We start from the raw sequence: 6,850 nt of genomic DNA, 5'->3' as shown, positions 1-6,850 counted from the left end.
CCAAAGGCAGTGCTCTTACCCACACATGCAAGGTGACTTCCCCAGAGACAGAGTGGGCAAGAGGGGCTGCCAGAGAGTCCCTGACCGAGCCTTGCCTGAAGAGGGAGAGCTGGCGCTGAGCTTTCCAGCTGGGTGCCAGCTCCCACCCACTAACTTTAACTCCAGGAGAGAGGCTCAGCGACTCCCCGAGAGCAGCACTCAGTGACAGTGTCACAGAGGAAAAGCAGCAGCTGACAGAGTTGGAAGAGGAGGGGCAGTGACGCCTGGCTGAGTCTCAATTTCAGGCAAATGCCATGAAGCAGACAGGTGGGGGCTGTGTTGCAAGATGGCGCAAGCCAGGGGTGACACATGCTGCCGTGTTCCTATTCACTGTCCAGGCTCAACACACAAGCAGGTCCGTGCACTTGCCTCAGAGGAAGTAGTTACTCACTGTACTGTCAAGTGAGAAAGGACATTTCCTGTCCAGAAAGGTCATCCAGCCCCTACCTCATGCTAGAGCTGCTAGAAGTGATGAGCTTCTCTCTGAGCGAGGGGCAGGAGACCACTTGGCCAAGCCCAGCCGCTGACTTGACAAGGATTTTCTGAGCATCTACTATGTACCAGACAGAGAGCCAGGGAGTAAAACAGGGAGTTTCCGCCTGGCGGCATCCAACCCACCATCTACTCCTTGTGTCTCAGCCTGGGGAGATGCCAATGCCTTGGAACCTGGGATATCACTTGCAGGCCCATGTGGGGACAGGTATCTCATCCAGAGCATTCAAGGAAAATAGCCACAAAAGAGCTGTAAATGGATGTCACCTGGCTAATGCCTCTGTTCAGAGGCAGTGTAGCGGGTGTGTGAGCTTTCGGGTGTGAGGGGGAAGCATGTCTCACAAGCTGTACGCAGCCACCCTCGGTCACAAAGGACTGGGAAATCATAATGAGACTGAACCATTCAGCAGCAACAAAGGATCTTAGAAGGCAATGGAAACATTTTTTGAAAATTATAATAAAAAGTGATTTGCAATTTATTTGTTTGGTTTTGTTTTGGTATCAGGGATCGAACTCGGGTCCTTGTGCTTGCGCAGCAGGTGGCAAAACCACTGAGCTAAATCCCCGGCCCTGCAATTTATAATTTTATTCACAAACAGTCAAAAGCCAGGCATGATGGCGTATGCCTGTAATCCTGGAGGATCACCTCGATTTCGAGGCCAGCCTAGGCTACATAGTGAGTTTAAGGGGAACCTGAACTATACAGCGAGGCCCTGTCACAAACAAAACAAAACAAAAAAGTGAGACTAAACCAGGTGTGGTGGTGTACCCCTGTCATCAGTCACAGTTACTCAGAAGGCTGAGGCAGGAGAAGGATCATGATTCTGAGGTTAGCCTGAGCAACCTAGCAACACCCTGTCCAAAAAAATAGACTAGAATTTGGGCATGTGCAAAAATAAAATATCTCTAGAAATTGTTTTACCTTTTGCATGAGCTACGAATGCAGAGCTTTCTAAACTTCAAAATACCATGTAGCCTGGGCTAAATAGTGAGACCCTGTCTCAAAATAAATAAATACATAAAACAAGTAAATAAGTAATAATAAGTAATGATATAAAGGAAATATTAAAAGGAAGAAAAGGTTGAAGAAGAAAAAATGATGAAACTGATGACTACCTGATATTTTAAGATTTACACTTCTCGTGGAGAGTTTGATTAGCGATAGTAACAGAAAACTAAGCAAATGGAAAAATGAGGCAATTATTAACTCTAAGGAAATCTAAAATTTAAGAATAAAAGAAATATAAAATATACTACACAATCAATAATATAAACAACACATTGATCAAACATTTGTGCTATAACAATATTGGGGTGTTACGAAAGGATAGAGTAATGGCCAGGGATTTAGCTCAGTGGTTCTGCTGCCTGCCTCACAACTGCAAGGACCCGAGTTCGATCCCTGGTACAAGAAAAAAAAACAACAACAACTAAAGGATAGAGTAAGGTAAAGAACTCCGAAACAATCAGGAGATAATAGGAGAAGTATAATAGAAACATGGAGATACATACAGAAATAACGAAAAGGGTTTAAAGCAGTTGCTACTAGATGAGTAGATAGGTCAGAGAACTAATGTTTTTATTACAAGCCTTGTAAAATTGATATAGGGGAACTAAATGTAATTCCCAACCTGCTAGATGTCAGGTACACTGAGTTTGTGTTCTCCAAAGTTGAAGAATGCATTCTAAGGAACAATGGAGGTTAAGAGTAGGAAAACTTTATTGAGAGAGAGAGCTCCTAAGAGACAGGAAAACTGAAAGTGGGTTGCCACCAAGTCCACTTCTGCAAAGAAGTTTTATAGAGCAAAATCACAAGGTGGGTACAACTTGGGTCAAAACTATGATCAACCAATAAGATTATAAGTATAGCTGCTTAGGTAATGTTGATCCAGTGGGGAAGCAGGTCACATAGCAAGGGTAATGGAAAGAACAAGGAACTACTTTATGAAGGGATGGATCTGGGGTCTTGGTCACCCACTGGGGTGACTGATGTCTAGACTTATTGGATCAGGTGATATCATTTATCTTATCCCTTGGGGAGGTATGTAGGCCTGGCCACTCAGTCTTTATCTTGAGGCCTGGCCTTCAACGGATGCGCCTCCAGCCACAGTTACAATGTGTTCTCATCCTCTGCATTGACTCTCTCGAGGGCCTAACCCTGTCTGACCACCTATATATTTCTACCTAACTTAGCTGCCTGTAATAAAGTGATTTGACTTTTCTTAAAATGAGTAATGGGTGGGCCAGAGATTTAGCTCAGTGGTTCCAGCACCTGCCTTGCAAGCGCAAGGTCCTGAGTTTGATCCCCGGCACCAAAAAAAAAAAAAGAGTAATGGGTAACTGTAATAAAAATTAAAATTAAACCGGGCATGGTAGTACACGCCTGGGTTCGAGGCCAGCCTGGGCTCTATAGTGAGTTCAAGGCCAGCCCGAACTATATAGCAAGACTTTGTCTCCAAGAAATTAAAATTAAACTTTTAAAGAAAATTATTTGAAAATGTGGATGTTTTGTCATTAACAATACCCCACTTACAGCACACTTCACAGCTCATTGCCCCTCTACAGGGGTTTCGGGACCCCCTGCTGCAGACCAAAGCTTGGAGTCAGTCAGCTCTTTCCTTCAGCAGCTGCTCCAGGAGGGGTCACAGCCACAGGAACTAGGTGAAGGGCAGCACTAGCTAGCTCCTCAGCTGGTTCTGAGACTTCCTGCTCCCAGTCAGACATTCAACAGGTTCTTAAATGAGACAATGCCACGCTGTGCCTTTTTCCAAATGAAATTTCTTCTTCTGCATTTCCTATTTCCCTAAGTAGCCATAACATCCATCCAGTTGCCAAATGGATTAGCCAGGATTTTTGCAATTACAAGTCTCAGAAACCAAATAACAACTGGCTGAAGAAGAAAAGCAATTCATGGAGTCCCATGAAGTTCATGAGAAGCCCTGGGAAAAGCCTAGCTTCAAATCCTGCCTTCAACATGTACTATTGTGTGACTTGGATGAGATACTTAAATTGCCGAAGATAATAGTGGCACTGGGGCTATGAACTGAATTAACATGGTAAAGTACTCAAAACAGTGGCTAGTGCACAGCTAGTAATAAATACCAGCTATCACAATTATAAGCAATTATTCGGAATCATCTGAAGGCAGAAATATTCATCCTGAACACAGAAAACAAAAGATAAAGAAAAAATATTAAAAGCTCTGAGGAAGAGTGACAACTGGCTTACCAACTCCTGCCAATCAGGCTGGAGCAGGCTTTTCAACAGCGGTAGTAGAAACCAGAACAAAGTGAAATATCTTCCAAACGTTGAGAGGAAAAAACTGTCAGCTGAGAATATTACACACAGACCAAAGATTACTAAGACTAAGTACTAAATGAAGCACTTACCATTTCAACAACATCTGCAGGTATACAACCACAAACCCCAACCAGCCACTTGTAAAGAATTACTCCAGGAAGAAGGAAATAGAACAGAGGATGCCATGCAAAATGTCCTGATAGCTAAGATCATTAAAGATGTGGTAACTTAAAGACTGACTATAAAAATAATGGTCATGGTGATGACTAACATGAAGAATCAGAAATTTAAAGAGCAGAGGAGGATGGGCAGAGCGAGGCCTAGGACCAGCAGGCTACCGCTCTCTTGCAGAGCAAGATGTGGCATGAGGCTTCCGCAGGTCCATTGCCAGTCAGAGAGATAGCTGATTTTCAACTTTCTGTTGGATTCCTTATTGGAAAACAGAAATGACCATTCAAGATCAGATAATTAAGTCCAAGCCAAGAGACTGGCAGAGAAGCTTAAATGGGACTCAGTGGTGAGCGAGATCAGCACTGGCCCAGGGATGATAAATTTCAAAATAAACAGAGGATATTAACAAAGGCAGTGCTACCACAAGCAACTGAAGATGGCTCAAAATATGGATTAAAAAGTGAACTTTTCTCTGGTCTTCCCCAGAGGAAGATCATCGTTGAATTCAGGAAATTTTATAGCAAATCTCAAAGAAGCTTTAGGACATCAAGTAACAAGAATAAATTACCTTGGGAATTGGCGCATGCAGTTTGGGCTTCTGGGGACTGGCTTCCCACTGTTCGGCTATGAAGAAAAACTTCGCTCCAATCCTTTACAGCACCTCTTTGAAGTTTATGTACAAGTTAATAAAGAAGCAGCAGATGATAAAAATATAGCAAAATTGCCACATGAGTTCTTCCAGCGACTGGAACTGGGTGACATGCAAGCACTTTCATGGGGCAAAGATTGCGAGACTTGAGCATTAAAGAGTACATTCAAATTTACAAGTGCCTAGGAATATACTTTGATGAATATTCAGGAGAATCATTTTATCGTGAAAAATCTCAAGAAGTCTTAAAGTTGCTGGACAGTAAAGGACTACTACAAAAAACAATAAAAGGAACTGCTATAGTGGATCTCTCTGGGAATGGTGACCCCTCTTCAATTTGTACTGAAATGCGAAGTGATGGGACTTCTCTCTATGCAACAAGAGACCTTGCAGCTGCTATAGATCGAACGGACAGATATAATTTTGATACAATGATTTATGTGGCAGACACAGGGTGACGAAAGCATTTTCAGCAACGGTTCCAAATGCTGAAGATCATGGGATATGACTGGGCAGAAAGGTGCCAGCATGTGCCCTCTGGAGTAGTGTGGGGAATGAAGACCTGCAGAGATGTCACTTTTCTGGAAGATGTCTTAAATGAGATTCAACTAAAGATGCTACAGAACATGGCTTCCATTAAGACAACTAAAGAACTTGAGAACCCACAGGAGACTGCAGAGAGGGTCAGGCTTGTGGCATTATTATCCAGGACTTCAGAAGTTTGCTCTTATCTGACTATCAGTTCAGCTGGGATCGTGTTTTCCAGAGTGGTGGGGACACAGGAGTCTTCCTGTGGTACATGCATGCTGCCTCCACAGTTTGGAAGAGACTTTTGGTTGTAGTTATCTGAATGACTTCAACACTTCTTGTTTACAAGAGGCACAATCTGTTTCAGTTCTCTAGCATCTTCTCAGGTTTGATGAGGTGCTTCATAGATTGCCTCAGGACCTTCAACCCAGGCACATGGTCAGTTACCTGCTAACTCTTAAGTCATCTTGCAGCTGTGGGACATAAAACACTCCAAATAAAAGATGGTCCTCCTGAAGTGGCTGGGGCCAGACTTCATCTTTTCAAAGCTGTCTGTTATGTCCTAGCCAATGGAATGAAACTTCTTGGAATAACACCTGTATGTAGGATGTGATTTCTCATTAAAAGAGATTAAAATGCTAAGTAAATTCAATTATTTGTTTATAGGTGCTTTAGGGTTCAGATTAGAATATAAACTATTATTTGTGCTAGTATATTTTACTAAGTTTAAGTGACTTATTAATCCTTTTTGGTTTTTGTTTTAATTGAAACAGTCTCCCTGTGTTACATTTGTTACTCAGGCTGGTCTCAAACTCCTGGGCACAAGAAATCCTTTTTCCTCAGCCTCCTGAGTAGCTAAAAGTACAGGTGCACACCATCACACTCAGCTTCCTTAATCTTTCTGCTTACAAGTTATGTGAATTTTATGACCAAAAGGTACTTAATTACATATTTCTAAACTGAAGTCTTTTTAAATTCAAAAAGTTATGGTATAATTCAGGTAAAGGATGACAATTTAAACTCTGGTTTGAGGTTTCTTACTGTGTCATTCTTCCAGAAACTGTGTGCTTATTTGACGGGCAAAATGAGATGGTCCTATGATAACCTATAAACTTTTTTTTTCATGTTAGCCAAGAAAGCAAAATTCCAACTATACAGTAGGGGAAATTTAGCAGTCTAGGTCCAGTCCCAGAGAGAGTTTAATATATAGGGCAAGTTTAATATAAAGAATTATGAACTGTGAAAAAAAATAGCCGCAAGACATAAGAGCCAAAAGAGACTTCATAGGGTCCCTAGATCTGAGAAAGAGTCCCCGAGGAAGGACGATCAGAAAGGCTACCCTGTTGGAGCAGGCGGGTGGGCCCTCCGGGTTAGCCAGGGCAGCACTGGTCTACAGGCGTGGGGCATGTAGCAGGCCACACTCCAGAGTTTAGGAAGCCGGCAGTCAGCAGCTGGGGTGCAGGTGAGCTCAGGAGCAGGGGAGTCTGGCACCCAAGGAGGTAGACACAGGTCCCTCAGACCATGAGGGTTGCGTGGGGCTTCAGAGAGATCCAGACCACTCTCTGCAGTGCCATCAGCAGAGGTGATGTCGGTGTGCAGTGGGGCCTGGACCTGACTCTCTGATGGCCCTCTTGAGAGGCTCAGGCTGCAAGGACCTTGTCTGGGCCCTTG

At 43.2% G+C, this 6,850-nt stretch overlaps 1 pseudogene; it reads left to right on the top strand.

The window, feature by feature from the left end:
- The first annotated feature begins 4,374 nt into the window (after positions 1-4,374).
- On the top strand, positions 4,375-5,823 carry LOC101717827 (putative arginine--tRNA ligase, mitochondrial pseudogene; annotated as a pseudogene).
- Positions 5,824-6,850: the final 1,027 nt, after the last annotated feature.

Source organism: Heterocephalus glaber, unplaced genomic scaffold (assembly GCF_053883595.1).
Source record: "Heterocephalus glaber isolate CG9 unplaced genomic scaffold, H.glaber_assembly_v1.0 deba00000809, whole genome shotgun sequence".
NCBI classification, from domain to species: Eukaryota; Metazoa; Chordata; class Mammalia; order Rodentia; family Bathyergidae; genus Heterocephalus; species Heterocephalus glaber.
This window is presented reverse-complemented; position numbering and strand designations above follow the sequence as displayed.